The following is a 26,800-nucleotide window of genomic DNA, read 5'->3' as shown; positions in this document are numbered from 1 at the left end:
GGAACGACTGGTAAAGGACCTGGAGAAGGTTCCTGGTCCGAGACACCTGATTTGCCCAAGTCAAGGCAGTGGGGGGAGGGACGGAAAGAGGGGATGCTTGGCTTGTCCAGCCGCCCCAGGGGGTAGAGGATGGGGAGGCGGCCAGGGACCCAGAGTCAGATCTTTGGGGCGAGGACAAGGCAGTGGTGTGGAGAAGGGAACGAGTGAGGAGAGCTTAGCTCCAGGGTCAGAGGGAGCGCACTCATCCAGAGCCTTGCCGTCGCGGTTTGAGGTTGGGGAAGTCCAGGGTCTGAGCGGTGGGCGCGATGCTCGAGGTGGGACTCTGCCCTCGGAGACCTGGACCGAGTAGCGCAGCGCCTGCTGCAACAGGTAGCCCCGAGGGGTGAAGGCCCGGGCTGGACCCCGAGCTGGGCTTTGTCCCGCGGATTAGAGGGCTCTCCCAAGGGACCGCGTGAGTGGGGATGGGCGGGGGAAGAGAGTTTTGTAACACTTGAAGCCCCTTTGAGTTGTTGTGGCGCGTTGAGTCAAGGGGAGTGAATCCGAGAGGAGGAACGAGGATGGAGAGCCCAGGGTGCGCCCCACCTCTGATTGTGTAAGCGCCTTTATCTTCTGGGGTTGACCCCCTACCCTTCGCATTTTGTCTCTTGGGACGATGAGAAACTGACAGAAACTCGATGCCAAAGTGGATTGTTCACACTGATTGGCAGGGAAAGTGCAGACAAAGAGGTGCATCTCCCGGAAACAATGATTTTGGAGATTCCCCCGCGTAGACGTGTGCGCGTTGGGGAGTGGGGCGGTAAAAGGGTGGTGGGTGTGGAGGGGACCGGGACAGGCATCTCCTGGGGAAAGTTTCGAGTGAGGCAGTGGGAGGAGAGGGTCGGGGCAGAGTTGCGATGAACTGGGGATTGAGCAGCCCCGGCTCGCCTCCGAGGTTCCCGAGCCGGGCGGGAGATGCGGGGAGAGGGAGGGGGCGGGGAGGGGAGGGGAGGGAGAGAGGAAGAAGGGGTGAGAGGGAGAAACCTGCCGCCGCTCGCCGCCTCTTTGTCTGCTCCGGGACTTGGAACAAAAGGGGGAACTCTGATGAACTCTCTCTCCTCCCCTCTCCCCCGGACGCCCGCCCGGGTATCTCCCTCTCCCAACTTTGCCGCCGCGACTTTCTCCGCTGTCAGGCCACACAAAAGTGTCCGAGCGCCTCGCAGACTGCAACGAGGGGCATGTCTCTTAAAAGTGCGACGAAGTGGAGAAGAAGGTGAGTGGGGATTGTTGTCTTGTTTACCTCTCTCCCCCTTAACTCGCCCCGCTCCCCGCCCTTCGGAGGACGGAGTAGTCCGGTGGCGAAGTTTGGCTGGTAAGTTGTGCCTCCTTTCCCTCCCTGTTCCCTTCTCTTTTGTTCTTTAACGAACTTGCATAGATTGTTTTATTTGTTTATTTGTAACAGGCAAAAGCCAAGCAGGCATTTCTCTCAAGTGCCTCATTATATGAGGAGCCGGGGGGATGGGAGAAGGGTCTCTCAAGGGGGCATTGCCTCACTTTCTCCCAAATGCGCGCATACCGCAGGAAAACGTGCTGAAAGGGATGGGGACACGTCCAGGCTCACCCCCACCCCAGCCCTGACTTTGGTCATGCAAAGAAAGGGATATGGAGGTGGGGGTCGTTTCCTCGCCGTCTTATAACTTAACTGCGGAGCGCTCTGCAGATCCAACGCACAATACCAAAAGCTGCAACAATAGAATGCAGAAGAGGTTTGGGTTGTAAGGGATTGGACTCTTGTGTTTGTGGTCAAGGGGGTTAGAGCAAACAGGTAAGACTTCAGAAAGTTTTCTTTGAGGCTGGGGTAGGGTGGAGGAAGCCACAGGTTCCCGACTGTCAGAGATGCAGGGATGGAGGGATGGGGCCTGGACCACTAGTTAGAGTCGGCCATCCCGTCCGCCCCTTTCAGTTTCATGACCCACCCAGAATAACCTAAGCTGTCCTTGCGATCCATCATCACTTCTCTCGCTTTACCCTCTCCTCTTCATTTCAATGTGTTTGAATAGAAAAGAGAACGTGAGTCCCAGAAGCTTCTCAGACTCAGGAGTCCGCCCCGCCTTTTGTGTTTTAACCTTTTGTTTCTATCTGCCACGCCCGCCCAAAAGAGGGATGGCTGTTGCTGCTTCTGCGGGGTGGAGAGGCAGCGCAGTTCCCTCCGTGTTTATGGGCCAAGGGAGACTCCCTAACTTTGTTCCCCAAGTAGCTTCACTTCGCAGTTTCTAGATTGGTTCTTGCTCATATGAGGCGACCACTCCACGACTAGTAAATATCTCCACTTTATATGAAATTTCTTTCAGCTCTTTTCCACTTTACCACGAAAGTTGTTTCTCCGTCCTGTCACTTGGTTATTGAAAGACAATTAGGGACAGAAGTTGGAAGTTCGTTGAAAGTGGGCAAATGTAGGATGTTTAGCTGTTAGGATGTGTTTAAATATTAAGAATGTCTGGAACAGACTTCTTGAATTCAACAATGCAAATGTAGGTCATTATTTTCAGGTATGTTCTATGGGATCAGTCCAAATACCAAGGTAATTTATCACAGTCTCTTCTTTTTTCTTCTGTCTCCCCTGGAGAGCTAGAGGCATTCCTCACACCCTTGGACTTAAATGAAACATCAAACTGAATGTATTGCTAGTAACTGGAGGAATCATCCAAACACAGTCTATTTCAACTTCTTAAAGTTATGATTTTATACAGTAGTAGCCATTATTTAGAATTTGCAGCTAGAAATGATTCAAGTACCAGAACTATATAGTTTTGAATTTTCATGTCAAAGACAAATATATTAATGCTATGGTTACCTTTCTTTAGAAACTTTAGAATGACTTGGAAGTTAACATTCATTAATTTCAATTGTATAGGTATAATTATTATTATCAGCATCTAGAAAGCGTCGTGCGGTGCGTTGACCTTCGCCATACTGCATTGTTCTTACTGGATCTTTCTATCAGTGAACATTATGGAAGTACCAGTGCAACATCAAGTCATTCCTGGATGAAAAGTTATCAGACTTGTTCTTTTGGAGTTACTTAAAAGTTAAAATGTCAGGATTTTTGATGATGCCTTCTCTAAATGGATTACTACAATTTGATCACTGGGAATTCTCCGCCTTAAAGAAGGTATGTTTCTTTTTAAATAGACTACAAGCACTTCTTTTGGGGGCTGGTGCTTATGCCATTAGAGAATTGTCTAGTTGTTTTGACCTGTTGCCTGATCAAAGTGATTTATGACTTTGGATTTCCTTGTTTTGAACTGGTTTTTGTAGGTTCATTTTCATTTGGAATGATGATTTGGGTACTTCTGATGAAGTTTTCTTAATTTTACAAAGTGTCCTTCAACATCAGCACATGTAATGAATGTGGATTGTATAGTCACTAAGGAAAGTTATGGAACAATAATGGGTCCAATAAATGTCTTATTTTATTTATGATTGATTTTGTTTTTAAATATCGCAGTGATTGTTTCTATACTAGCAGAACTTTCATGGTTTGCATTTTTTTTTTCACTTTTGACATTTTATTTTGGTAAACGAAATCCACAAGTGGCCAGAAATAAATGAATTCCTAATAACTGGAAGTCAATATAAAGTACAAGTTCTAGCAGAATGAAAACTTGACTATTTAATAACAAGAGAGGCTGTAAATTTACTTAATCTTTATGGTATACATCAAGTTTTTATGGTGGTCATTAAGAGTCTTATATTCCTTCTTTTAAGTCTTACAATTCAGTTTTGTTCATCTCTGTGAGAAAGCAGTTAAAAGTTCACATAAATACTGTTGGTAATATAAAAAGTATTTTGATACCGTATTTACTTTCCTTTTTAAGCAGTTGTTTGCCATGAAAAGTGAGCGTTTTCTTTGTTTAAAATAGATTGCTTTAAAATGACTTAAGTTGTAGGATTTGATCCTCAAAATGATTCAAGTTCAGGGTGGTTTTAATCCTAAAGTTGGAGGATATCGTTGATATATCACTGTAATTGAGAAATGTTAAGGTCTGGTCAAAGAAGATAATTGGGAATTGCAAATGTTTTTATCCTGCTATAAGCAAAATATTATGATTTGCTTCTTTCTAGTTGTATAAACTTAGACAAGCTACTTAACTTTCCTGGACTTTAATTTATCATCTATAAAATGAAGGTTTGGTTAAAGAAACTTTAAGAAATCTTTTAGCGTGAAGACTTTGTGATTTGTTGATTGTTCTTCTAATTAAGGTGCATCCTCTCTTGTGAAGTTTATGTTTGAATTGTTGAACAATAGAGTTAGTGACATGGAAACCTTCATGTGTATTAGTAACCGTGATTTTGTATGAATGTTAGCTCAGGGAACATTAGTTCAGGAAACATGCTTTAAATTTTCTGTAAAGTATACTTTCGGCCGAGTGTCCTGTATGGAAATGTCAGATTTCCTCGAATGTTTTCAACAAAAGTTTATCTGCCGGAATATTTTTGAGGGGGTAGAGAGTGCCGTATTATTTTCCAAGTGTTTTACCTACAAATGTCTGAAGTGAATATGTTTGAATTTGTCCTGATGGCCACCCAGAGTTGGGCTCAGAGGTTTAGAAACAGACTTTGACATGAAACTGACCTGAATTTGAATCCCAGACCAGGCAAAGACTCATGGTGGTACCTTGGCCAGGTTACTTGATTTTCTTGCGTCTTTGTTTCCTCAATTGTAAGTGGGGATCATAACACTTATCCCATTGGGTTGTTGTAGGAAATATATTTTTAAAAAGCATATACATAAGAAAAAGCATAACAGAGTGCTAAGCATCTCTAAATATGTAATGAAAGTACTACTTTTACTGTTTACAATGAATTAGTGATGTTTTGATACTTCCAACTTTCTTCGTTGACTGCCTTACAAGTTTCAAGCCACATTAACCAAAAACATTCACCGAAATGTTCAAAGTCACTTTGGATAGAAGTTTTCACATATTTCAATACATTTCTTTGCTAAAAATGTGTTCTATTCAATTCTTTTATCCAATTAAGTGTGGATTAATTCACTTTGACATACATTTATTGAGTCTTACTATGTGTAAGCATGTTGCCGAAGGTCATGGCTTCTTCTTGGAACATGTGGCCCTTCCATTTCCTTACAGAAAGTTCTATAAATTGAGACAATAGCAAGTTTCTAGAATTGATTTACTCAAATTCTCTGTTTTCAGTGCTATCAGTGATGACTAGACAGATATAGTTTTAAAAATTTTGTTCATTCACTTTGTAGCTATGATATAGAGTGACGGTTCAGTGGTTTCTTGATGAAGACATCAAGAACTATAGCACATTTTCTGATGTTAGTTTTTATAGAATGGTCTTTATTTAAGTAAAAAACTTACAGTTAGTATAAAGAACACTTAGAAAAATACCATATCATTGTGAAATGAAGTTTAACGTCTTGGATTTTCATTTTCGAGATCTGTAATTTAGCAAGATACATTGTCTTCTCTGAGTTATTATTTAGTTTGAGGAAGATTATATTCATTTACCCTTAGGAAGTTTCTGATGGGAATGTGAAGGTATTGCTTCTTCTCATTTGTAATTTACCAGCAGATAGTTGCCTAGAAATGATAATGTTAAGAAGAAAAGTATGGAATAAATCACTATTAAAATGGGGGAAGATTTTTTCAGATATATCCAAAACTTTCTATTTGTAGACAACATTTTTTTAATCAGTAGATTATATATCATTAGTATAGCAACTACTAATAGAATAATTTATAGTTACAGAGTTTAAAATGATAAATTCCTTTAAATTTTTCTATATGATGTTAATTCTTAAAATATGACCAAATATATTTAATAACTTTACTAAAAGGATCAAGTGTTATACTCTGGGTTATTTAAAACTGTTCGTTGATGTAGATTAGCTTGAATAACTGAAACCAGAACGATTACCAAGGTATTCACAATAAACTTACCTGGGAAGAAATCTACATATTAAGCTGTGCTTTCTAAAAATGGTGAATGTAATACGTAGTAAACATCTTATAAGTAAATAAAACCATTTATTTAACTTTGAACTTTATACTAAGTCTAGAAGGTGATCACCTGAGTATTTTGACTATGATGTCTACTTATTTATTGGCTATGAGTTTCTTTAGGTATATAAGGTGCTCCCAGATTTACTTGGATTTCTTCTTTGGCCTCAAATTTGCTGATTTTTAAATGCCAGTCATTTCTAAGAACTTCAATGGTATTTCTGCCCATTATTGTTGAAGATACAGGTGTTTAGAAATATATTTATCATGAAACTATGAGGCCTACTTTGTTCGTTCACTCCTTCTTCACTCATTCTTTTAAGTAATGTTTATTTTAGTGCCTTCTGCGTGCCAGACATTGTTCTAAACACTAAGGATACAAAAGAAATAAAAACCCCTGCACTCTTGGAGCCTTTACTAGTGACAGTAAAATATATGTTAAAAGGTGGCAACTTTTATGGAGAAAAATCAACCAGGAAAAGAAGATAGGGAATAGGAGGGAAGGGGGTTGCAATTTTCAATGGGATGGCCAGGGATGCCCTCATGGAGAAGGTGACATTGGAGGAATGATATGAAGGAAGTGAAGGAGTGAGCTATGCAATATTGGGTGGAAGAGCATTCATGCAAAGGCATGGCAAGTGCTTGGTGTATCCAGAGAAAGCAAGGAAGGCATAGTGGCTGGAGTGGAGTGGGTAAAGGGGCCAGTGGTAGGAGATGAGGCTGGAGAGGAAATAGGAACATGGTGAGCAGATCACATGGATCCTTAATGGCCATTGTGAGGACTTGGGACTTTTCAGTGAGGGAGATGGGATACCATTGAAGAAAGAGTTTTAAACAATGATTGATCTGATATAACCAATGTAACAGGATGACTCTGGGGTGGGTTGAGACCAGATAAAAGGTCTGCAACGGAGGAAGCTGGGAGACCATTTAGGAAACTATTTCAGGTATCAAGTGAGAGGTGATGGCTTGGACAAGGGTAAAAGTAGCATGGAGGTAGGAAGAAGGGCTTGAATTCTGAAGACGTTTTCCTGGCGGATATTTTGGTGGAACGCATAGGAAATAGGAGAGAAAGAGTTTTTGACCTGAGCACCTGAATGGCCCGAATGCCCATTAACTGAGAGAAAGTGTAGGCTTGGGGTAGGGGAGATCAGGAGCTCAGCTTGGACACGTTAATTTTAAGATACTTTTTAAGCATCTAGGCAGTTTGATCCACAAGTCTGGTTTTCAGGGAAGAAATCTAGAGGTACAAATTTGTGAGTTGAGAGAAATTAGATGCTATTTAAAGCCATGAGACTGGATGAGATCCCCAAGGAAGTGAGTATAGAAAGAAAAAGAGGTCTACATGCTGAGCCTTGGGGCCCTCCAGATTGGGAAGTGGGGGAGATGAGAAGGGGCTGCCACTGGGGCGGAAGCCCAGTAATGAGAGTGTGTCCAGGAGAAGACAAGCTCATCTGTGTCATGAACTGCTGAGAGATTGAGAAGATGACAGTTGAGAGTAGACCTTTGGGTTTAGGCATTTGGGACATCAGTGCTCATTGGTAGTCTTGGCTAGAGCAGTTTTGGTAAATGGTGAGAGATCACATCTTTTTCTTAATTTGTGTGGTCCATTACATACCTTTAAAAAAATCTTATCTCTTCTAACTAAAATTTGTCGGTACTTATTTTTTTGAGGAAGATTAGCCCTGAGCTAACATCTGCTGCCAATCCTCCTCTTTTTGCTGAGGAAGACTGGCCCTGAGCTAACATCCATGCCCATCTTCCTCTACTTTATAGGTGGGAGGCCTATCACAGCATGGCTTGCCAAGTGGTGCCATGTCCACACCTGGGATCCGAACCGGGGAACCCCAGGCCACCGAAGCAGAATGTGGAAACTTAACTGCTGTGCTACTGGGCCGGCCCCAAAATTTGTCAATACTTTATAATTGATCAAATGCTTTCACGTATGTTACCTTAGTTAAGTCTCATAGTAGTCTTAGTGAGATGGGATGATAACATCTATGTTTATCTTACAGAAGAAGACATTGAGATTCAGAAGTTAAGTGGTTTGCCCACAGTCACCCAAGTATAAGAGAGAACTGTCTTTGAACTTCGAACTCCTTGCTATTCACAATAGGGGAGATAGTAGTGATAAAAAAATTCCACTATAATGTGACAGAGGTGCTAACAGTGGGATGTACAAAGTATAGAATTAAATCAGGAGAGGGAATGATTATCTTTTGGGGTCAGAGAAGACTTTCCTGAGTTGGGATTTGAAAGACGCATAGTATTTTAGCATGGAGTCAAAGGGAGGAACATTCTAGGCTTGGAAAATATGCTATGCAAAAACATGGAGGGATGAAACATGGGATGATAACTGGAGTGTATTTGAGATGCTTAAGCTATTTGGTTCATGCTAAACATGAAGGAGAGTGGATGAGAGGCTGGAGTGATAACAGGTGCTAGTTTAAGCTTGGACTGAAATATGGTTTTAAAAACAACTACTGGGCCGGCCCCATGGCTGAGTGGTTAAGCTTGCACGCTCCACTTTGGTGGCCCAGGGTTTTGCCGGTTCGAATCCTGGGCGTGGACATGGCACGGCTCATCAAGCCATGCTGAGGCGGCGTCCCACATGCCACAACTGGAAGTACCCACAACTAAAAATATACAACTATGTACCGGGGGAGTTTGGGGAGAAAAAGGAAAAATAAAATCTTTAAAAAAACAAAACAAAACAAAACAAAAACAACTACTAGGTGCCATCTTAAAGGTACCTCATGTCACATTAGATAGTTCTATGCACCCTAGTTAGAAATGCCTGAACATATATACGTCACAACAAATGCATTGTCTTAGTCACTTTGGGCTGCTGTAACCAACCATAGACCGGGTAGCTTATAGACAACAGAAATTTGTTTCTGACAGTTCTGGAGGCTGAGCAGTCCAAGATCAAGGCACTGGCAGATTCAGTGTCTGGCGAGGGTTGGCTTCCTGATCCATAGATGGCTGTCTTCTTGCTGTGTCCTCACATGGTGGAAAGGGAAGGGAGCTCTCAGGGAGCTCTTTTCTAAGGGCACTAGTCCCATTCGCTAGTCCCATTCGCTAGTCTTCACTCTCATGACCTAATCACTGCCCAAAGGCCCAGCCCCAAATACTGTCACATTGGGGATTAGGTTTCAACATCTGAATTTTGGGGGGATACAAACATTCAGTCTATAGCAGGCATATTTTCAAAATTCTATTCGTCTTTCGAAATTAAATGTATATGTGACTCATATACCACTGAAGAGGCTCTGGTGACTCTGTTTCTAGTCTGTGTCAATCAGGATGCTTTTGGCTTCAACTACGAAAATACTTAACCAGAAGTGGCTTTTTAGTAAGGATTTTTATTTTACTTTTTGGTTTTCACATTAAAGAAATTTGGAGTAGGACTATCCAGGACTGGCTAATTTGGCCACTCAGCAGTGTCATAGTTCTTGATTAGCAGACTTTCTCCTTCTGGTCCCGAGATAGCTCCTGTGGCTTCAAGCATTATGTCCCCATTTGGGAACCTAAGATAGGAAGGGTTGAATTCTTGCCATTCGTGTATATATATATATTATATTTTAAGTGTGCCCTCGTCAATGATTTTTTTTGGTAAATGTGCAGCACTGTGCACACATTACTGTTTTTAGAACTTCTTATCACTCTTAAAATACCCCCGTGCCCATTTGCAGTCAATTTCTGTTCCCACCCACTGGTCTCACACAGCCACTAATGTACTTTCTTTCTGTCTATAGATTTGCCTTTTCTGGACATTTCACACATAAATGGAATTAGACGATTAGTGGTCCTTTTGTCTGGCTTCTTTCATTTACTGTCAAGTTGTTGGGGTTCAGCCATGTTGTAGCATGCATCGGTAGCTCATTCTTTTTATTGCTGAGAGGTGTTCCACTGTATGGATGTACCAGATTTTGTTTTTCTGTTCACCAAATGATAGACATGTGGGTTGTTTCCATTTTTTGGCTCTCATGAATAATGCTGCTATGAACATTTATGCGTAAATTTTTGTGTATATTATGTTTTCATTTCTCTTGGGTGGGTAGGTAGGAGTTGAATTGCTGCATTGCATGCTAAATTTCTATTAAACTTTTTAAGAAACTGCCAAATTGTTTTCCAAAGTGGTGATACCATCTTACAGGTTTGAGCGTTCCACCAGCGATGTATGAAGGTTCAATTTCTCCACATCCTGGCCTTTTATAGCTTTTTAAGAGTGAGGAAAACTTTCAAGGAAGTCCGCGAGAAGATTTCCCAGGGTAGCTACAGAAACCCATGACAAAAACTAGTCACTAACAAGGGGAATGTGATTACTCTGAGAGGCTTAGACTGATCAACTAGTACTCTGGGCCTGGGAAGGGGCCCGTAATGCCAACTGGTGCCAGGTGTCAGAACAAAATGGAAGGGGCGTGATTCTTGCATAGGTAACCAACAGAGTCAGCCGTATGTCCGTGTGTCAGGTTAAGGACGTATTATTGATTTAAACATAAAAAGTAGAGCCAAGTGCTGTGTTTATATAACAGTTATGATTTAAAAGGTAGCCGCAAACTTGAACAGAAATAATCCATTCTATTAGAATTCAGGTTATTCTCTGCTTATCACATTAAGAATTTCTGAAAATTAACCTGTCCAAACTAATAGCAAAACAAGAAGCGCCCTGGTGAGTGACTCTGGGCAGTTGCTAAGCCCCAGCATTCCTTTCCTATGAAGCACCGTGCGACTTTTTGGCATCCCAGTAACAGTTTTTTATAATCTTGGTTAAGTGTAAGTTAACAGCCACCAAATCCTTGGCTTAGGATCTAGAAAGATATTTAGACTATGTTAAGGGTTGGACACTTGGCAGCAACTTGAAAAAAATTATTTGAGCTTGGATGGGGAAAGAAAAGAAAGCAAGACTATATTTTCATAGTCCTACCTTATTTTTTATGAACTCTTTTAAAATATTTTTTTATTGTGAGGTATAACATACATAAGAGGTAAACCAACTATACGTGTAGGATATTGATGCTGCTCTCTGTGGCAAAATCCAGAACATGTGGGTCATCATGTTTATTTCAGTGGAATGATGGAGTTTCAAGTGATTCCTGCTTACAAGTTCCTGAAAATCTGAAGCAAACATTTTGGTAATTAGAACGCATCAATAAATAATTCTGATAATGTAGGCATAGCTGCAGAGAATTGTGGGAGGGAATTATGTTTGAAATTGACTTCTATGACACTCGTGCTCTTGAAATTATTTTCTGGTTTCTTTCTTCAAATCTTAGAGTAGGTACCAGTATAAACTATGATACCAAGAACTTGGTAATTATAGTTTTAATACTAACATTTTGAATTATACTGTGACTTTAAAAAAATCCAAACAACTCTGGTAGTTCTCTCTTCATTTTGCAGATGAAGAAAGCAAAGAAGAGAAATGTAAGTTTCTTAATTATGGGTCTTACTCGCTATGAAGTATACATTTTAAAATTTATAGTTCAGTGTTCTATTTCTCGAAGTCATAACTATCACAGAAAACTCAGACATTTGTGCAGCTGTATCTTATACATCCTCTTGTTTGAGTCTCGCTCGAATCCTATGTTGTAGTCCTTAGTAACATTCTCATTTTACAGGTGAAGAAATTGGGGTTCAGAGAACATTCTAGCCCAATTAATCAAACTAGTAGATGGAAAAATGCAAATCTAATTAATTAGGGACCAGCACTGTAAATGAGGACAAGAGAGAATATCCCCTCGAGAAGTCCTATTCAACTTGATAATGTTTCACACTGATGTGATTGACTCTTATTCTGCAAATACTGTGAATGTATTTTGAGACCCAAACATTAATCAGGCTTAAAAAGAGGACAATCTGCTTGCTGGTGTTTTTATATTCCTGAGCGATTGTGTTGCCAGCAGCAGTGGAGAAGCCAGCGTGATGGTAAAACTAGTCAGTGTTCAAGAGCTTTACCTGTCAGATTTTAGTGGGATGGTGTCATTATCTGTAATGAACTTCCCAAAGATGATACATAACAATATTCATAGGATCCCAGTTCTGTAGCAAAAGAAAAATGGTTTTTGCATCATCTTTTCATCTCCTTTCTTCTTCAAGTCAGACGTCCAAGGGACAGCTTTGGGCAGGCTTACAATTCTAAACACCCTGAATAGAAGACCTCCCAATGGCTACACCTTGCTTTGTGCCTGAGCTTAGGTCTCTTTGTCTCTTCTCTCGTATATATGACAAGGGACTCTGCAATGACATCTCTTTTTATTTTTTGAGGAAGATTAGCCCTGAGCTAACATCTGCTGCCAATCCTCCTCTTTTTGCTGAGGAAGCCTGGCCCTGAGCTAACATCCATGCCCATCTTCCTCTACTTTATATGTGGGATGCCTGCCACAGCATGGCTTGCCAAATGATGCCACGTCTGCACCCGGGATCTGAACTGGTGAACCCCGGGCCCCTGAAGCGGAATGTGTGCGCTTAACTGCTGCGCCACCAGGCCGGCCCCTGACATCTCCTTGTTCGTAGTTCTAGTCCTGTACTGGGCTGTCTCCTTCGGCGGGCAGCTGCTCTGGACTGTGATGAGCCTCTAGGGACCCTTCTTGTCCTTTTCAATGGGCCTAGGCCTGGTCCATGCCTTCCATGCCCCGTCCCAGGATTGGTGTTACTAGCCTTCTGGATATTACCGCTCTGATACGGGGATAGAATCTCTTCTCTAAAAGCTTAGAGCAGAACTGAGCCAAGCTGTACATGCTTCGCTTCCTTTCCCCTGGGTCTGGGTAAACCCTGTTTGAGCCACACCTTCCGATGGTGTGAGTGTCTTTAATTGGGAGACTTCCTAAGCCCCTGCTTTTCAATATTGGCCTGGGAGGAAGAAGAAAACTTGAACCGTCCTCAATACTCCACACCAGAAGTTCCATTGCCTACACTTTTTGTGGTCCTGTTTTGTGTCCTTGAGGCTCATTTTGGCCTCATCCTGCATCTTCACAGCTCCTGTTTGTGTTGAAGGGGTGAACCTTAGATACTAGAATGCATTAGAATGTATAACTGAGACACTTTCACATTCTTTCATTGGGATGCAGGGAAGATATAGAAGAAAGTTGTCTGAAAACTCAGGAAACCCAAGGGTGGGTGGTTATCAGCTCTCTGTCCTTGGGGGTGACCCCATGTTTCTATTCCTCGTTCTGTTTTGCCCCCACCGCAAATTGACATTCTGGAGAGCTGCCCTTTCCCTTTTGCTCCCTTCCTCTGGAAATACATCACATGGCAGTAGCACACCAAGGATGCTAGTTCCCAATGGTGGATCAGTGTGGAATGGAGAGCCCATTAGGGGTTGGCACAATTATTTATGTGACTACCTTGCTGAAATACTTCTTACTGTATTTGGCCTCAGTGATTAGAATAAAGAGGTGGTGACATAACAACAAATTACTAGCATATGTTTTCCGCTTCTTTTTATTTTTTGCAGATTAGTATAGTCCCAAGAATAAATAAAATTCACTATTGTCACCGTGTCTTTGGGTAAATAAACCTTGGTTCTGTCGTAATAAATTTTTAGCATTTGTCTCAGCGTGGGAATTTGGGTGAAAGTTCATGGAATGTTTTTCTTCAGAAATTTCTGTTGAATTCTGCTGGACTCTGAAGCCAAATTCAAAATTCTCACTTGACTATGATGATTAAACTACTAGACCTAAATGTATTGTGTAGGTTTCTAGCCAAATGGCTGTAAGAGTATATTGGAGATACAAGCAAACAAGAGCAAGAAGCATCACGTTACCCTTATCATAACTCCAAGGCCTGGCTCTGGCGGGGCTTCCTCCGTTCCCAGGCTTTGTGTGTTTTGTCACTGGCCTAAACTCTGCCTGGTCCTATGCTGCTACTGCTTCTTGTCCTCGGTTCTTACCTTCTTTCTACCTCAATCCTCAGCACTGGCCAGTTTCAGTGGATCCTGGCTAACCCCATGGTCTCAGGTTCTGCCTCCTGTTCTTATGAAATAATTTTGGATGCTAACATGATGCTAAAAAAAAAAAGTCATCCAACGTATTTCCATAATCTGAACTCTTCATTTACCATCGCTTCTGCCCTTCTCCAGGGCATTGCATTTATTCGGATGCCAAAAATGACATCCGTGAAGCATGGTGAAATACAGCACCTCTCAATCATCTAGGAAGGATTAAGCCGTGCTGAGTACCATTTTTGTGTCAAAGGTATTTTTGTGTTCTGATTCTTTGAAAACTGGTGATAGTTAAATAATATATGTGGTGATTCTTTATTAACCAGACTATTTGGTGAATCCACATAAGGAATTGTGACGAACTAAGTAAAACAGGTTAGCCTTGCTGGGAGACCTTCTGCAGTGATGAATAAGAAGAGTAGGGCGTTTTATTTTGAGTTGCTTAAACCCAGAATGAGCAATATTTAATTCTGAGCCTAATTTATAAGCAGCTGTTGATTCCAACTCTGTTGTTCGTAAAATTGAATGCTTCGGAGAGGGTAACTAGACGCCTGAGTGCAGGGAAGGAGGGAGAATTTTAATGGTATCCTTTCGTGTATCTTCTAAATTTTGAACTATGTGACTGTATTTTTACCCAGTCCTAACAGGAGCATGAAAGGAAAGAAGGAAGGAAGGGAGGGAGGAAATAAACTGTTAATTATAGGAAACAATACACCAATTAAGTAATATTTCTGTGTCATATGCTTATATAAAGCGCTTTGCAGAGCTCTCAGGAGATAAAAGCATATAGTAAAAGGAACTCTTCAGAGATTCCTATATGCTGGTCTTCAGGGATATGATTTCTAAACCTGTCAACAACCCCATGAAGTAGGCATTGTTTCCACATTTTGCAAGTGAGGAAGTGGAAGGTGTTGATGGTAGAGCTGGGAGTTGGACCCAGGAGTGTCTGACTCCAAACACTCGTCATGCTGCCTATCTCAGTCAGCTTGGGCTGCTGTCACAAAATACTGCAGACACTGTGGCTTAAACAACAAATACTTGTTTCACACCGTTTTGGAGACTGAAAGTCCAGTATCAAGGTGTGGGCAGATTCCGTGTAAGGTAAGGGCCCTCTTCCTGGTTTGCGGACAGCTCCCTTCTTGCTGTATCCTCACTTGGTGGAGAGAGAGCTCTGGTCTCCCCATTCCCTTGTAAGAGCATCAGTCGCATCATGGGGGCTCCACCCTCATGACCTCATTCAAACCCAGTTACCTCCCAAAGGCCCTACCTCCAAATGCCATCACATCTAGATTAGGGCTTCACCATATGAATTTTGGGGGAGACACATTCAGGACAGCACTGCCTCTCCAAGAAAGATGTGGCCTAAGGGATCTGTAAATATTCTGTAGCATCAACTCACTGATCAGAACTGGCCCTGAGCCAAATCGTCATGTAGGGGAAATTTGACTGCTACTGTCTACACTTCCCATCCTCTCTATCAGCTTTTCTCCCTGTGCTGTGTTCTTTCCTTCCCTTTGTCCTCTTCCCTTTTCTTGGTCATCCAGAGCAATTGAGTCTCTCAAGATGTTATTCCATCCGTCCATCCATCCATCCATCCATCCACCCACCCATCCATCATGCATCCACTCATTCAAATGTCATTGAGTACCTATTATGTGTCAGGACTGGACTAGGTACTGGGGATACAAAGTTAAGCAAAACTGGACATGGTTCCTGCCATCACGTAGCTTAAGAGGAAAAGAGGCATCTGTGTATTAAGAAGGTTTGGGGAATGCTATACTCTATGTGTAGGTCCCTTTTGGAGGCTCACTAGGCCTCTACACACCCTGAGATGTCTGGTGGTTAGAGTTTCACTTTTTTTTTTTGGTGAGGAAGATTGGCCCTGAGCTAACATCTGTTGCCAATCTTCCTCATTTTGCTTGAAGAAGAGCAGGCCTGAGCTAACATCTATGCCGTTATTCCTCTATTTTGTATATGGGTCGCTGCCACAGCATGGCTTGATGAGTGGTGTAGGTCCGGGCCTGAGATCCGAACCTGCAAACCTGAGCTGCCTAAGTGGAATGTGCCAAACTTAACCACTATGCCACTGGGCTGGCCCCTCACATTTTTTTTTTTTTAATTTCTTGAATATGGAGTCATGATCCCCTCTGGTTTTTTATTTTGTTTTTGTCTTTTAAAACTCGCAGACCATTCATTAACAAAACTCCACAGAACTAATCTTTTGACAAACATGTACTTTGGAAACAATGACTCTGAAGGTTTCTTTCATGAAGACTCAGTCACTTCACAATTTAATGTATAATCCACTACAAAATAATATCTGAATTTAAGTGGTGGGCTTTAGTCCAAAGAAGAAATGTGAGGAATTTTAGGCACTGTGACGTGTCCTGTAGTGTAATAATTTGGGGCAGCAGAAACCTTTCTGTGTCTCTGAGGTCACAGAAGGCAGTTGCTCACCACAGCTGTGAAAAGACTGGCCCCAAGACAGACAACAACAACAATAAAAACGAGAGCCAGCCCTGATGGCCTAGTGGTTAAGTGGCACTCTCACTGCTTCAGCGGCCTGGGGTTGTTTCCCAGTTGTGGAAACAAACTACCCATCTGTCAGTGGCCATGCTGTGGCAGCGGCTCACATAGGAGAACTAGAAGAACCTACAACTAGGATGTACAACCATGCACCAGGGCTTTGGGGAAGGGAAAAAAAAGAGGAAGATTGGCAACAGATGTTAGCTTACGGTGAGTCTTTCCCTGCAAAACAATAACAACAGCAAAAAACAAAAATAGCAATGAAAAAACTTTACAAGATCATAATGGGGTGGAACAGAAACCTGGAGGAGTGCCGTAAAATAAAGATGATGTACACAGGAGAGCATGAAGAGCAGCCAGAATGACAAAAACTGTAGGGCTGAGAGTGGCCCTGCAGAAGCTCACAAAATCATTAGAGAACAGCTGAGAGAAGATAAGCAGAGCCTCGTCCCCTCCGAGGGGAACCATCCCAGTTTAGGCAACATGGACCGCATTCCCTAAACTCAGGCAGAAAGTTTTTTGATGCTACACAGTTTAGCGCCTACTTAGGCTGCTTTGCTGGGTTTTCAGTCATTTCAGTTCGATTGATGGTAGCCCTGTCTCCCCATAGAGGCCGGGTGGCTGTGGGCTGGATAATGGCCCCCCAAAGAGATCAGGTCCTAATATCTGGAAACTGTAAGTGTTACCATATAAAGAAGATGGTCTTTGTGGATGTGATGAAGTTAAGCATCTTGACGTGCAGAGATTATCCTGCGTTCTCTGGGTGGGCCCTAAATCCACTCACCAGTGTCCTTATAAGAGAGAGGCAGAAGGAGAGCATCCCCACAGATGACAGCAGAAGGTGATGTGAAGACGATGGCAGAGATCGGAGTGATGGGGCCGCATGCCAAGGAATGCGAGCAGCCACTGCAAGGTAGAAGAGACAAGGAGCAGACTCTTTCCCAGAGTCTCAGAAGGGAACGTGGCCCTGTCTACACCTTGATTTTGGATATTTGGCTTCCAGAATCTTTTTTTTTTTTTTTTTTTTTGAAGATCAGCCCTGAGCTAACTACTGCCAGTCCTTCTCTTTTTGCTGAGGAAGCCTGGCCCTGAGCTAACATCCGTGCCCATCTTGCTCCACTTTATATGTGGGACGCCTGCCACAGCATGGCTGGCCAAGCAGTGCCATGTCTGCACCTGGGATCCGAACCGGCGAACCCTGGGCCACCGAGAAGCAGAACATGCGCACTTACCCGCTGCGCCACCGGGCTGGCCCCTTCCAGAATCTTGAGAGAATAAATTGCTTTTGTTTTAGGCCATGGAGTTTGTGAAAATTTGTTACAACAGCTCTAGGACGCCAATACAGGTTGTAAACTCTCTGAGGGCTGGGCAGTCTCCTCTCTGCACTTGACTTCTACTCAGAGTTCTGTACGTAACAGGCACTCAAATACTCGAGTACTTGAACTGACTTCTTCACTGGTTCAGAATTCAGAGCCTGAAGACTTGTATTTAAAATTTTATTGGAAGAGAAGTGAGACCAGCAAGATCTGAGTATTCATTTGCAAAAGAAGAAATTAATGCCCCTGAGGCTTAGTTTTTTATGGGTTTATTGCATCTTGAAGCTTGGATTTACATTGCCTTTTAATGGAGCAATTCCTTTGCTAGGCTGGAATATTAATAACACCACCAAGAAGACTTCATCTAGCAGAACAAGAAAAGCGAGTCTTTCCAGGCAATGGTTTGATGTCTTAATTAGATAACTACCTTGGTGCTTGCTTTCTCTTCTTTTGCACTGACTATATCTAAACGACAGTGTTCTGGGATTTCTGGATCAAACACAAAATGTCTTCTGCTCAAGTCTTCCATGAAATGTAATTTTGAAACTATGAGCTTGGTTCTTACTCAAGCAGAACCCTGAGTGTATTTACTGGAACTTCAGCGAAATGGGAACCGCAGTATCATGTTCTTGGGGAAATATAAACAGTTTGTTTTTGCAGTTTCTTTTCTTTTCTGTCATTCTGCAGAAAAGAATCTGGAATCTTGGCCCAGTAGACTGGCCTGGTGGTGAATATTATTCTTGCCAATATTATGGCATTTCTTATGGGCATTTTGTTTTTCTTCTAGGATCGCAGTTACATGTAAAGCTAAGTAGGAGTTAAAATAAATTGCTAGAACATTTTACCAAATATTATGAAACTAATGGCAAAGGAAAGGGAAATTACGTACCATACAGCATTGTGGCCACTGTGTTGATTTTGTTTTTGTTGTTTATATGGAGCATAGGTAGTGGTTTCTTTCCAGATTTGCTGTGAGATTTTTTTTTAAGCATTCTTGATGCCACATAGAAATATGAATACACTATGAGACTGCAAGCTTTTGCAGATATTTACAGTAGTACAGCTAAAGTGAAATCGCAGATATTCCCCATCTTGGCTGTGCAGGTGGGTGGGGTGAGGATTAGGTTTGGAAAAGACCATTTTCCCCATTGAATTGAACTTGTATTTGCACGATTACCTTTTCTTCTGATTCAGGTTGAATTGACATCAGGCAGTTTTAACTTTAAGTCAACCCACCTTACATGTCCAATGAAAGAAATCCTTGCATTTTTGTTGACACCATCCCCTTCTCTCTCTGCCATGTTTTTTTAAGATTTTATTTTTCCTTTTTCTCCTCAAAGCCCGCTGTACATAGTTGTGTATTTTTAGTTGTGGGTCCTTCCAGTTGTGGCATGTGGGATGCTGCCCCAGCATGGCCTGATGAGCAGTGCCATATCCACACCCAGGATCCGAACCAGGGAAACCCTGGGTGGCCGAAGTGGAGCAGGCGAACTCAATCACCTGGCCACGGGGCCGGCCCCCCTGCCATATTTTAAATATGCTCCAAATATGGAGTTTTTACTACTAATAGCTACAGCCTTATCACCAAAGTATTAAGCGGTGTGATTGGGACTTTGCCTAAAAGCTTCCTTATGAAATTCTCTAGAGACGGGCGCATGTTCCAGACGTTGCATTATTTTCCTTGGGACATAGCAGTTGGTCAATAAATAATTATTTGACCAAATGAATTAATGATTGAATAATGATTAAAATGCACAAGTTTTTGTGTCAGCAGAGCCTTAACCAACAATTGAGGTGTCCTGGGCTTACATATCAACCTTGTAACTCATATGTGGTGAAGATGAGCACAGAAGAGTGTTCTTAACAGTTTAGCCAATGCTGTCCAAGAGAAATATAATGTGAGCCGCAAATGTCAGCCATGTAATTGAAAATTTTCTAACAGCCACATTAAAAAAGGAAAAAGAAACAAATGAAATAACTTTTAGTAATATATTTTAACTTAATATATTGAAAATGTAATTTCACCATGTAATCAAAATAAAAATTATTGCGATATTTTACAGTCTTTAGTCTTTGCAATCCTGTGTGTATTTTGTACTTATAGTACATCTCAATTTGGCCTAGCCTTATTTCAAGTACTTAAAAGCCACATATTGCTTGTGGCTACCATATTGGATGGCGCATGTTTGCACCATCTGGAGGCTCCTATTTTAAGTAATTATTCTTGCTAACTAGATGTAAAATTTGGATTTTATAAAGTATTGAGTGGGATACGTGTAGAGTCCTGTCAATGAACTGATACAAAAATTGTATCAGCTGTGGAACTGAAACAAAATTTACAAAACAAAAGAAAATCATCATTTAGAGATGGTATAAAATATGTAATGCCCTCTAAACTTTACGATCCGTGGCCAGGCTTCCAGTGCTATGAAATTTGGATTTTCTCCTCTGCTATTGTGGGGCAAGTTACTTATCGTCTCTTAAGCCTTAGCTTCCTCTTCTGTAAAATGGGGTTAATATTTCCCTCAAGGTGTAGCGATAACATTTGCAAAGGGTTTAATGCCAAAGCACTGAGTACTCATTGTTAGCTGGAATTAGTATTTATTTAGTATTTTCTTTTGCACATGAAACTTCGGAGAAAAATAGGTGATTTCTCTCCTATATATGGCAAAGTCAACTCCCCATGTAGCAAGAACTTGATGTGATTATTTGATGAAAATGAGATAATTGACACTTTGTTTAAATCAGTTCAACATGGGCTGCTCCAGGTAGCTCCTGTACAGGGGGCTGTGGAGGATGCCAAGAAAATACCAGACTGTATTTCCAGTAGGTAGGAACACTTGGGAACCCTTAGTTAACTTTCTTGAGCTATTGAACTGAATTTGGAGACTCCATTATGCATTTCCAGTAAACATACACCAATATCAAGCCAAAACCTGTTATCTAGTGGGGAAAGGTAATCCTGGTAGAGAATTGATTACGGATACTTCTAGACTGTTCCTTCTACATAAGGCCTATTTCTCCCTTTGCTCTTTACTGATTTTATAAATTTTTGGAATATGAAATTTATGATAGGAAAATGTTTTTAGCCATTGTTTGTTTACCTTGCTTTGGGTAAAGGTGAAACAAATAAAAAGAAGTCACTGGAGATATTAGCTAAAATTTCTTTTAGAATCTTACCAGAGCTCATCTAAGCTTGGTCAAATACTTGTTTTCTTGTTTTTAAATGATATAAATATGTTTGGAGTATAGGACTTCCTCTGGCACTTACTAAGAGTTTTTGTATGACTTTGGGACCTTTATCTGGGTGTAGTCGTTGATTCCAATTCTAAGTAGGATGACCTTCATTGCAAAGGGTAGGTGATCCCCAGAGGTCTGTTCTTGGGAATCTACAGTCAGTTTGCTATTGTTGATTGACTAATAATTAAGCAGTCTTCTGATCTTCCTTTAATTGTGGAAAGACACTCATCAAAGGGAGAATTTATAATTTCAACAATATTGACCAACCGTGACAGACTTAGGGAGATTGTGATTATTGAGGCTGGTGTTGATTAAGATTCTTCTATTTTCAATTTTTTAAAAAGCGTTTGGTTAGTATCCAACCTTGACCCTCACACAATTGGATTTTGGAAAAGAATGGTTAACTCTGTGGTTGAAAACACGTTACAGGGCCGCTCCCGCCCATAGCAGGAGACCGGGTTTGTACTAGCAGAGTAGAGACGTTATTCATTGATCGATGAATGTTTTGGAGCATCAGCTCTACACCACCTTCTCGAAGGGAAGGTGAGGAGGGTTCTGATGGCATGTGAAGGAGGTGGGGTGGGGTGGGGGTGTCTGCACCTCATCACTTGAGGCAGGGGCAGTTGGAGCATGCACACATCTTCCCTTCTTGCACTCGGCGCCTTTTGCGCATGGCACCCCATCTCCATTTTGGACCTTTCTGGTTTGGCCTGGTCTGTGGTTTCGCCGTCTGGCAATATTATGCCTTGGTTCCTATAAGTGTGCACAACTTAAAGCATTAGACAGGAACACATTTTTAAAGACTTCTGTAGGTGCCAAACAACTCTAAAATGTCTTAGTAAAAGCAACATACCTTTGCTAAATATTGTATTTTTCCAATAAATACATAAATATGCTTTTTTTGCTTTTCATATGTAAATTGAAAAAATATACACAAAAATACACAAAACTTGCCCCCTTGCATTTTTTCTGTTGCACAACATGGATAACTGTAATAGTGGAGAAACGGCAATTCTTAGCGTTTCTTGTAAAATGTTGCTGTTAAAATAGTTGATTACTAATGGTGGTGACTCTAGATTACTATGAATGCAGTGGTTTGGCTTTTTTTTCTCTGAATCATTGGCTGTAAAAACCATCTATTTGGCTTGTTTTTGATTAGGTGGAAGTTGGCAAGCCTAATGTATTTTCTTTGAGGGCAGTCAGTCTGGGGTCCCTCTTGCATTTGACTTCTTTTCTGATCTTTTCTTTGACATAGCCCACCTTAACGGAAATGTTGGAAACTCTTCTCTAAGAGAGATTTTGTGCTTCCCTTTATCCGGTGTAGAATGCTCACAGAGAGGGAACCATCTCTGCAGAACTTCTGGAACGAATTGTATCCCTGTGGTATTGAAGGCGTGCATGAGATAGGTGCACATTTTCCCTCCTGTGGAAATAAGATAATCACTCTGCAGTTTTCTTACAAGTCAGGAAGCAGTTACAAAGCTCGAGATAGCATATCCAACTTCAGAAAAATGAGGTAGTTTATTTGGGGGGAAAAGAAGAAGAAAAGAGCGGGTGACTTGAAAATAGAAACGTTTGTTTTTCTGTTTCTGCATTCAGATCTCGTTTCTCTTTTATTTTGTTTGTAAAGAAACATAGGTGTGAACCACTTCATCTTGTGATTGTGCTTTTTAAAACCTTTGTTTCAGCTTTGTTATGACAGTGGTTGAGAAGAGAAGCCTCTCGTAGTCAAAAGAGCCAAGAGGCAGGTCTAGCTGATATTTTTCAAATCTAGGAAATATTTATTACATGAAATATTGCTCAGCTGATGGGTTAGCAGGAAATCCTGGGATAAGATAATTTCCTTCATGATAATAAGAAACTATCTCAATTACTTTTCTAGAGGGCTTTTTGTTTTCATTTTCTGATTACTGATGCTGGATTCACTTTTTATATTAAATGATGATGTTGAATACTAACGTTTCTTTTCTAACTTAGGGATAGTTAGTTTATTTCATGAGTTAACAGAGTTCCGTTGTCAACAATAACTGTGAGTGTAGAGCCCTGGATGTCAGTCTTTATTGAGCTAATAAAATTTTATATACTTGCTCTTAAAAACTTGGTTTGAAGGCCTTGACAGTAGGGTGGATAAATTTATTTAACACAGATATCAAATATCTTTCTTTGAAATGAGGCAAGGGCCGATTTACTTAGTGGCTATGATCTGTGAAAGCATTTAAGTTGATGTTTTTTAACATTGCTTGACACTCTCAGAGAAGGTTCTTTCTGGAACATGTCCTTGGATTCTGAGAGATGTGAGAAGGGTTCCTTCTACCAAAGTTGAGTTTTTCCCAAGGAGTAAGTTACAAGGCTTGAGAAAAGCCTTGCCCTACTGTTCAGACGGTGCTCCCTACTTGCCTTTATGATTCAAGTGGTCATCCGTGGGAAAGTGGGATCGGTTCAAGGAGTATTTTCTATTGGTTGAATTGAAATTTCCCTGAAAGGCTTGATTCCTCTACAATTTATGATGGAAGAATTGGTCAGGTACCCACATTTTTGAGCACCAGAGACTTAGGGTAACATAGCTTAACAAATGTTGAATACTCTATAAATATTATGTGTATTCTGATATGCTAAGGTTTTCATAGTTACCACTGCATGCAGAAAAAGTAAAGCAATCAATCTGTATTAATTATTAGAGTTTCTTGCAGGCGTGGAAGAGCCACTGAAAGGCATGGTATTGCCTTCAGGCAGATCCTGCCTTCTAGAAGACAACTCTTAGCCCCCTAATACTGTTGTCATCTGGTTTAGACAATCTGTGTTCCTGAAATAGAAATTCTGTACCAGGAGCGCTGGATTAATTTTGATTACTGTTTGGTCATACATAATTTAATTTTGTATTTAATTAAAAAAACCCACATTGCTAAAGTTAAGTCTATGCAAGTATCCAGAATAACATGGTGATGTTATCCCTACCCTTCCCTTTCAAGAAAGGACAATATGGGTGTGGGCTATAGGCCAGTGTTTGAAAGTAATTGTGTGTACATTAACTGCTTCAAACACTGAAAGCTTTTATCCCTCAGGCAATTCGGATTCTTCTGGGTTATACTGCGTGGTCTCTAGGAATGTCTGATATCCTCTAATTCTGCAGATGGTGGCCACTGAATATTAAAAGTATATGCCTGCAAACATTTTAAAATGCTGCTGTGTAGACTCCTCTTTTGTCAATGCAACCTGAGTGTGTGGACCCACAAGTGTCCCCCGTTCATTACAGGGCTTGACATTTCTAGGACTAACCCAGGAAGAGTCCCTTGTGACTCACTTCCTCCCATGCTGAAATGCCACGCTTCTGTTTTATAGCACTAAAGATCAAGCCCAACAGAGGAATCCCTGTTCTCAGCACCAGTATTTTTTGCCTCCATCAACTTGCTGATACAGCATTTGTATAATAAAAATGGACCTCTGCACCTCTTTAAAGTGCTTTAAATTTAGACAAATTTACGTTTTATCAAAAGGTTAATCCTGACAAATTATTGTAAATTATTTCTGGAAGGCCTACTACGGGTGCAGTTGAATTAATTCTGTACTATGCATAGCCAGATGTATATTTTAGGAAAGATTTACTGCATTTTCTATGGTTAAAAGAACTAGGAGACAAGTGATGCTCACAGTGGGAGCAGGATCTTTGCCCTACTGTACAGATAAATGACGTTCATGAAAGGTTAAGTTAGAGCTTTAATGTTCCTCATTGCAACACCCTACTTTCTAGTGACATCCATTCTTTTTTTCTGTCTTTGTGACTTTTTTCCCTTTTTGTTTTCTTTTTTTAGTGGGAAGGTAAAACCCCTATTCATTTATCTTCTGGAAAGAAGTATTCTTTGTGTTTTCATTACAGGTATTTCACTTACCCATTGTTTCTAGAAGCAGGAGGACTTTTTCATTTTTTTGGTTCCTGGGTTCCAGATGCAGAAAGGATGAAACCAAAGTGGACCTTGAAAGAGGGATATAAATTAGCCTTTCAAACAAACAAAGTAGTAATAAGCATATACCTGTAGGAGATGGCTTGATAAATGGAACAGATAAATTAAGTAGGTGCACACCCTACCTTAGAGCAGCTTACGCTCTGAGACCCACACACATGACAGGGTGGAACAGCATCTCCTGAATAAGTGCATTGATGTTTCCGAACTTTCCAAAATGAATGGTGTATTAGTTTGCTAGCAAGGGCTGCCGTATCTAAGTACTGCAGACTAGGTGGCTGAAATGACAGAAGTTTATTTTCTCATAGTTCTGGAGGCTGGAAGTCCAAGATCAGGGTGTCGGTAGGGTTGGTTCCTTCTGAGGGCTATGAGGGAAGGGTCTGTTCCAGGCCTCTCTCCTTGGCTTGTAGATGGATGTCTTCTCCCGGTGTCTCTTCACGTTGTGTTCTCTCTGTGGATGTCTGTGTCCAAATGTCCTTTTCTTTTAAAGACATCAGTCATACTGGGTCAGGGCCCATCCTAATGACCCTTTTAACTTAATTACCTCTTTAAAGACCCTGTCTCCAAACACAGTCGCGTTCTGAGTTAGGACTTCAACATGAATTTTGAGGGGACATGATAACAAATGGTTGCACTTACCGCTTGATACTAACACTCATACTTCTTTTCTCATTTCTCTTGTTCTTTCAAGTATCTAGGAAGTCAGAATTTTAAATGTTTTGAAGTTTCTCTTAGATCATTCTGTACTAATGATCTGGAAATTGATCTCAGAGTTTCTCAGCAAATTTTGAAGTTCTATTAGAGCCCTCATCAATGGGTCAAATTTGATGACTTCTCATTTCTTATTTTCTGGTAGTCATTGGTCTGGTATTGAGTAAAACAGTGAATAAAAATAGGAAAAAGAGGGGCTGGCCCCGTGGCCGAGTGGTTAAGTTTGCACGCTCCACTGCAGGCGGCCCAGTGTTTCATTGGTTCGAATCCTGGGCGCGGACATGGCACTGCTCATCAAATCACGCTGAGGCAGCGTCCTACATGCCACACCTGGAAGGACCCACAACGAAGAGTATACAACTATGTACTGGGGGGCTTTGGGGAGAAAAAGGAAAAAATAAAATCTTTAAAAAAAAATAGGAAAAAGAAAACGTTTGAAGGAGAAAATTTTGGATCAGTCCTTATAAAGAACATCATCATCATCAAACGTTTATTGAATACCTGCCATACGAGCTATTTGAGATAGTTCTGAGGCCAATGGAGTGATTTATTTGTATGTCTGCTGAGTTAAGAATTCTTGGGAGAAAAAGAAGTCGTGAAAATATCATCTCGTGGGTATATTCTTTTCATAAACTTTTTATTAAATGTAATATACATAAAAAAGCACACCAGTCTTATGTGTATAATTCAAAGAATCATCACAAAGTGAACTCTTTTTTTTTTTGTATGCTTTTTGATGAGGAAGATTGGCCCTGAGCTAACATCTATTGTCAGTCTTCCTCTTTATTTTTCCTCCCCAAAACCCCAGTACCTAGTTGTATAGCCTAGTTCTAAGTCCTTCGAGGAGTTCTGTGTGGGATGCCGCCTCAGCATGGCTTGATGAGTGCTGTGTAGGTCTGTGCCCAGGATCTGAACTGACAAACCCCAGGCCGCCAAGGTGGAGCACACAAACTTAACCACTACACCACTGCGCCGGCCCCATGAACTCTTTAAGTTAAGAATGTTGATAGCTCCCTTTCTGTTTTTCTCAATTACTGTTCTGTCTGAGGATAACTACTGTCAAGACTTTTATTATCATAGTTTTATACTGTTTTC

The 26,800-nt window shown here is 41.1% G+C and overlaps 1 long non-coding RNA gene across 3 annotated transcripts in view; it reads left to right on the top strand.

Annotated features, from left to right (window-relative positions):
* Positions 1-233: 233 nt before the first annotated feature.
* The window catches only part of LOC124226970 (uncharacterized), a 363,502-nt gene continuing 336,935 nt past the window's right edge, over positions 234-26,800 (top strand). For 2 of the 3 annotated variants that reach the window (XR_006885415.1, XR_006885416.1), the window contains exons 1-2: positions 888-1,249; positions 2,891-3,148. This is a non-coding gene — a long non-coding RNA (uncharacterized LOC124226970). Of the gene's footprint in view, positions 370-887; positions 1,250-2,890; positions 3,149-26,800 lie in introns of those variants that run through there. The other variant, XR_006885417.1, reaches the window with a different exon arrangement.

This window comes from Equus quagga, chromosome 15 (genome assembly GCF_021613505.1).
Source record: "Equus quagga isolate Etosha38 chromosome 15, UCLA_HA_Equagga_1.0, whole genome shotgun sequence".
In the NCBI taxonomy this organism is placed as follows: domain Eukaryota; kingdom Metazoa; phylum Chordata; class Mammalia; order Perissodactyla; family Equidae; genus Equus; species Equus quagga.
Note: the sequence above shows the minus strand (reverse complement) of the source record. Positions and strands in the feature narration are given on the sequence as shown.